This window comes from Pollicipes pollicipes, unplaced genomic scaffold (assembly GCF_011947565.3).
Source record: "Pollicipes pollicipes isolate AB1234 unplaced genomic scaffold, Ppol_2.1 Scaffold_4002;HRSCAF=4701_pilon_pilon_pilon, whole genome shotgun sequence".
Taxonomy (NCBI): domain Eukaryota; kingdom Metazoa; phylum Arthropoda; class Thecostraca; order Pollicipedomorpha; family Pollicipedidae; genus Pollicipes; species Pollicipes pollicipes.
Window position 1 is genome coordinate 41,029,621 of NW_023596420.1, and position 6,660 is coordinate 41,036,280.

General features: G+C 52.0%; 1 long non-coding RNA gene across 1 annotated transcript; it reads left to right on the forward strand.

Moving 5' to 3' along the window:
• The first annotated feature begins 4,837 nt into the window (after positions 1 to 4,837).
• Positions 4,838 to 6,352, forward strand: LOC119093700 (uncharacterized). The gene is made up of 3 exons (XR_005093662.1): positions 4,838 to 4,989; positions 5,359 to 5,454; positions 5,915 to 6,352. It is a non-coding gene; the product is annotated as an uncharacterized LOC119093700 (long non-coding RNA).
• The last annotated feature ends 308 nt before the right edge of the window (positions 6,353 to 6,660 follow it).

The following is a 6,660-nucleotide window of genomic DNA, read 5'->3' on the forward strand; positions in this document are numbered from 1 at the left end:
AAGCGCTTTTCAGGTGCGTGTCGCCGTGGTGCATCTTCTTCCGCCGCGCGGGCCTGGCATGTTGGCCTGGCTGGGAGGATGGGACTGAGGTGTCCGGTCCAAACTCTGCACCCGCACACTGACTGTCTACCACTGCAAGCACAAACCAAAACCAAAACTGAAACAGTGACAATGCAGGCTTCTGCGCATTGTATGTTTGTGCACCTACAACAAAAAGTGTTTTTTGGACACTTCAGCTTCAGAGGTCCTGCAATGGCCAACTTGCACAGGTACTGTTGTATACAGCTGATGCAACCAGTGTGCTGCTTGACTTTAATAAAAAAGGAGAAATCCATTCATGGTAAAGAATGAGTTTTCCATGAGTGAAGTAGTTGTTCAGTGAGCCATTGAGAAAGAGTCTCCTTGACAGCTTTGGCTGAGAAGATTTTGACACACTGCTCATGTGCCCTCCCCACATTAAAGGAGCTGCAGCTAACCAGGAAGTTATTAAATAATTAACAGACCACAAATCAGTGTCTGCATAGCTCAACAGGCAGAAAAATTCCATGCCACAGGTATAAGGTCATGGCACACCCAATCCATTTAGATCTCACACTGTAGATTATATCTGATTGCTATGATGTCCCATTCTTATAAGAAAGAAGAAATGTGAACACAATAGTGAATGAATTATTATGACTCCAGAACCAGACAAGGGCTACGTAACATCATCTTTCTCTACTTCCAGTAGTTTCCTTCCAGACAAAAGCATAGTGTTCAGACAATGAAACAGAACAGGATAAAAAACATTGGGCAAGTTGAACCATTTAACACCATGTTCTGCTAAATTCAGAGATAACAGCATCAGTAGCAGGAATGGGGCTATGAATTCCAGAGCTATTAGTAGGGTTAGGATAAGAGTCAAGTACAAGCATGGATGGATGCTTCATAGATGTGAGGGAGAGGGAGGGGTACAACATATACCACTTCCAAATTAGTCAAAAGCATCTCCCAAAGTTTGAGGTTTGATAACAGGTGCATGAGGTAAGCATAAAAGGTTTGAGTGATGCACATAAGCTAAGAGGAAGCTTATAACAGCTAACTGAAATGGATGCAATGTTGCTAAGAGGAAAAACAATGGTGGGACCCCTTCTCAGCCTAGACTGCAAAAAAATGATCCTTGAACATGATATGCTGATTATGCCCGACACAACAGCAACAACACAGCAACATGTTCAGCCAGTGCACACCATAAGCCCAAGGATTCAGACTTTGGAGCGTGACCACCCAGCATGCTGAAAAGCCAGTGAGAGGCTTTTTTAACTTAGGATCAATATGACTTATTATCAAACAATTGTTACAAATAATCTTGAACATCACTAGAACCACTCCTAAATGGGAAGGGTAACAACGGGCACTACGAAAATAACATTGCACGTGCATTCACGATCATCTAGCCATCTCTGGCCTATCACCAAGCACAAAGTCTGTACCCAAATACTTAGAAGAAGAAAAAAGGACAAAAAACATTTAAAATGGATAAGATTCTCCCTCACATGCAGCAACGCCAAAGGCTCTGAGGAACACGTGCTCAGTCGTGTTGTCAATTGGTCACATCCAATGATATGTCTCACATGCGTCAGATAAGACTCAATATGTCCTGTTGACGACATCTAACAACAGTCTTTATAACTTATAGTTATACGTTTCAGTAATAAGGCCCAAACTTTAGGCCGCGTTCCACGTACCGGAAGTGAAACTGCTACTGCCGGTGCTCGCAAGGGATGCCATGTCATATTTTCAATTAGGTGACCTCTGACCCTACGTATTCCCGCTACAGGGATGCCATCTATCTGCAGCCCACACTCAGCTACATATGTAAGCTCTGCCGTCCCGGTGTCTCGCCTCCGGCTCACTGGTACACTCAGTATGTCTAAAGTCACTTTTGTATTTGACACACGTCACAGCACTACGAACAGCCCATCCCGCGGGCGCGTCCGCCCTCGCGCCGGCGGCTCTCCGAGTCTTCTCCTCGTTACTCCCCCCATCCTGGCCCCCGTGGCCGCGTCCCCCGCATGGGACGCCTGGTGCCGGAGGAGGAGAACGCGAGCGCCGCTTAGAGGCGCTCGCCAAACTAAGTAAACATTCACTGGCTAGCACATAGGTGGTCTCCGACACCTTGCACATACGTATGAGAAAAATTCGCTCCGGAGGCTGCAGAGCCGGCCCACCCGACCGGAACCGAGGCGCCGAGCCCGCTCGAGTGACAGAGACACGCCCAGCTTCAAAACAGAGCTACGCTCGTTTTCAGGACACCAGGGCACGACGCGCTTAGAAAGTGCCCCGGCGGTGCCAGATCAATCGCCTGGGCGCCAGCTGGACTCGGCCGGGCGACCACGAGCCAGCAAGGGCGAAACCGTCCAGCTCTGCCGATGGCACATCGGGAGGCGACCGGAGCCGACCGGAGCTGACCGGAGCCGACCAGAGCTGACCGGAGCCGACCGGAGCTGACCGTAGCCGACCGGAGCTGACCGGAGCTGACCGGAGCTGACCGGAGCCGACCGGAGCTGACCGGACCTGACCGGAGCTGACCGGAGCCGACCGGAGCTGACCGGAGCTGACCGGTGCTGACCGGAGCCGACCGGAGCCGACCGGAGCTGACCTGAGCCGACCGGCGTACCTGTCAGTGGATCACATCGCTTTGGTACGCCAGAGATTTTCCGAGGACGCCATTGAGGACAGGGGCAAGCGTGTCCTACTTCAACGAACCGCGCCGCCATCAAGGACGCAACGAAGGGGAAGCTGCTCACTTTTCACCATACACGGCGTATACAAGCCCGTCATCATCCCTGAAGCAAGCCCTGCCCGCGACCACGCCCGACTGGGAAGGACGGCGCTGGGAACAAAGGCCTGCGTCCCGCGGCATAGCACGCCGCTTACCGGCACCAACACCGCTGCCACCCAACCGTCGGAGGCATCCCGTTCGGGCGCACACCTGCGACTGAGTCGGGGGTGACCAGAGCACCGCTGCTGCAGTCGAGCCGGGGTGACCAGAGCACCGCTCCTGCGGCTGAGCCGGGGTGACCACAGCAGCACTCTTGCGTCTGAGCTGGGGTGACCACGGCACCGCTCCTGCAGTCGAGCCGGGGTGACCACAGCACCGTTCTTGCGGCTGAGCCGGGGTGACCACAGCACCGCTCCTGCAGTCGAGCGGAGTGACCAGAGCACCGCTCCTGCGGCTGAGCCGGGGGTGACCAGAGCAACGCTGCTGCAGTCGAGCCGGTGTGACCGGAGCACCACCCTTGTGGCTGGGACGTAGTGGCGCAGGAGCAGTGTTCTGGTGCCCCTCGCTCCAGAAATCGCGAGCGCGCGGGATCAAATCTTGTGATGCAATTTGTTTCACCAATCGATTCTGCAAAATAATGAATGTTTTCATGCAAAGATGGGATAGTCTTATTCACTTTTGTACACATTTCGATCTACCCTATTCACCACTAATGATGATACCCTTACTTTTTGGGCAAAGAGCCCCCTTGAGTAAAACACTAGGTGGCACATTATTGTTCCCGGTCAAGAGCTGAGAGGCCTTTCCGTCCCACTGCGGGGTGTCTTTCAAGCCGCCATTCTGGCGACACGAAGCGGAATCCCCTGGTCAATCCGACGGCCCTTAGAGGGATACATCACATCACATTGGTCTCCGTTCAGACGCGGGAGACCTGATCGGCGCGGTTGGCGCCGGACCGACACAGGAACCTTCGTTGACGTAACAAGATCTCTTATCGCAGCAGGTGGTCCAATAATTGGCACATAGACTGTTGACTGTTGAGCCAATTCTTAATGAATAATGAATATATTTTTGTAACAGAACATGTAGTAGAAAAGTACCCATATTTCATCTCATACTAAGCCATCAGTCAGCTTTCTATCGCTAAGGTAAACATTTTTTTCTTCAAGTAAATGAGCCATCGTTTTTGAATTACCATGAAAATATTGAGAGATAAGAATGAAAACGTCATCAAACACATACTAGATCGTAAGATGTCAGCAAAATGTACGCACATATACCTTCATGAACCTCCCAACACCTATGCATCACTGATCCCAATTTACTGGAGGAATGCTTTCGATCACATTGGCTTTACGTCACGCCGGATCCTTACGTAATTGAAACATCCTGTCTTCCAGAACAAAACGTCTCTTCGAAATCAATGGGACCTCATTTTCGTCCGGAGAGCTGCCTCCTGTTGTACAGCGGCTTGAAATCACCCAACTCATCTGCGTGACGAAACCGTTCCCCGTACTGGGATGATCCACCCTCGCCAGGACACGTGCAGGTCGCCCTTCTACAATGCGGCAACGTGTCCTCCGTAGTTAGCATGGGCTCAGCGCGGCTGGCCGCTATTGGCGAGGCGTCCGCCTGAACCCCGTCATCTGGACAGGCTCGACACGGCGATCGCGAACGCTCTGTAGAAATAACTGGCTTGAAATATTGATGCGAGCTGCGATGATTGAAAAGCAATACTCTGCTGGCTGTGGCATCACCTTCGGATTCCTTCCGTTCTCTCTACCCGTAATCTCATACTGTAGAAATAGTATGGCCCGACAGACTTCTCGTCGTTTAACCGACGACAGTTAACCCAAAGAAACCGAAATGTTCTCCAGTTATAGCAGGCTGCAGCACGTACCCAACGAGGAACTTCAAGGGCACTAACATTCCGAAACTGCCGAAAACACGTCTCCGACAGCCACGATGGGACACGCCACCTGCCAAGCTATTCTGGTCGTTGGACGCGGGCGATTGCAATTCTGGGCAGGGCCGGTCCTGAGCAGGCCGCTGCCGACCGACGTTCTGCGCAGCGGCCCTGTACCGGCCCGCACCGGATCAGTGCTCGACGATCAGCGTCGGCGGCAGCGTTCCGGCTCATTCGCTGTAGGAGAGACTTCGAGAAAGGACATCGGGATAGCAGGACCGCCGCCACCACACCGCAACGATGGGCAAGGGAGGACCAAGTGAGTACTCGCGCATTTTTTGCAAAGCCCGCGCCTGCATGGGCTGTTCTGTTTCGTTTTGCGATAACCATAACTTTACTGCGGTCGATCGTGTGCACGTGTTATGTGGGCTGTGAGTATAGAACTAAAAGTTGTCCAAAATCGAGACTCCTATCGGGTTGGCGACCACCAGGGTGGGTTTAAGGAAAAGCTGTAACATTTTATCCGAAAATGCAATCTGTGCGCGACCCCCGTCATACGTCGCCCCACATCACCGGAGCTATTCAACTAATCCGCGAATGGAAGGCGTCACGAGTCGAACCAGACCTGCAGAGGTGGCGGTGCTCGTGCAAACTGTGGTCGGCTGAACGCAGCTAATTTCGTTCGTAGAGAAGGGAGCCGCCGCGGCACCCGCCGCTCCGGCTACCAAGAGCGAAGCGAAGAAGGGTGAGAAGGCGCCCAAGGAGGCCAAAGGTGGAAAGAAAGGTACGGAAGCTGATTATGATCATTTTCGGCTCACCTCTTTTACAAAAAAAAAAACGGTGGTGGAAGCGGCTTGCTTTGCTTGTTGGTTTGTGTGAGGTCCAAAATCTGGCAAGGTAGGCATCGATGATGTATCCTCAATGATGTCAAAAGGTAAGACACTCCTGGTGAATTAATCTCAGGGCTGCCACCTGTCTTGAACACTAAATTTGCAACCCATGGGAAGATGTGCTGTAACTTGTCAGCGATTATTTGTCTACAATGCAAATAGGCCCATTTTAAAGTCTGGGAAACACGTCACTTCCTAACCCCTCTCACGTTTTAGCCTCTCTGGCGGTTTGGAAAGCTCCAATCATTCTATGGTCTCGTCCGGATAACTCGGCCATCGTTGTACCGTGACAAGGTCTCGCGGCATGCGCATACCCCTCGACGACAGGCGTCTTCAACAGCTGATGTGTTGCAGGTGGCAAGAAGTGACGGCGGCGAGTCGTGATGCCACGGCGTCCACATCTGCTGGCTTCACTGGGCGACGCGCTCCTGGCTTCGCTGCCGATCGTGGTCGAGACGCATCATAAAGCGCCCGTGAGCTCCGTCCGAGCCGGTCGAAGACAGAGCTGTTCGCCCTATTTCGTTGTGTTCAAGGCTGTGTGACAGTTTGCTGTTCCTCTATCGTACCTGTCTGGCACAAGAGGCACTGCCGAGTGCCAGTTGGGGCACGCGGGCGTCTATCGTAGAACGAAGCAAACGCGATGTACTGTGGTCACGCTCACAGTCGAACGGCCGTTGTGCGCTCATCGCCGAGGCTACTGAGCTTGTGTGTAGTGCTTCTTACAGGCAAGATGGCCTACCTTGATTGTCCAGTGTTCAGTGTCACCAAATAAATGAGGAGTTGGTACTTGAATGGTTATCATTTCAGATATGCGCCATTGCATATATGGTCAGGTTTTGAAATTTCTACGATGCTCTTACTCCTTACCGAGTGGTAAGGAGCACGAGCATCACAAAGACACAAGTGGTCAATGAAGTAAGGTTACTGGCTCGAATAGACAACATTTATCAATAGTTACACGGATATGTTCGGTAAACTTTACCGTGGGGTCAGCTTCGGGCCCGCGATAGTCCGTGGACGAAGTGTTCCCGGTTCCTTACATACTTAAGTGAGGCTCGCGCCACGCGACATTAATGAGCTCAACAGGAGAATTACGGGCT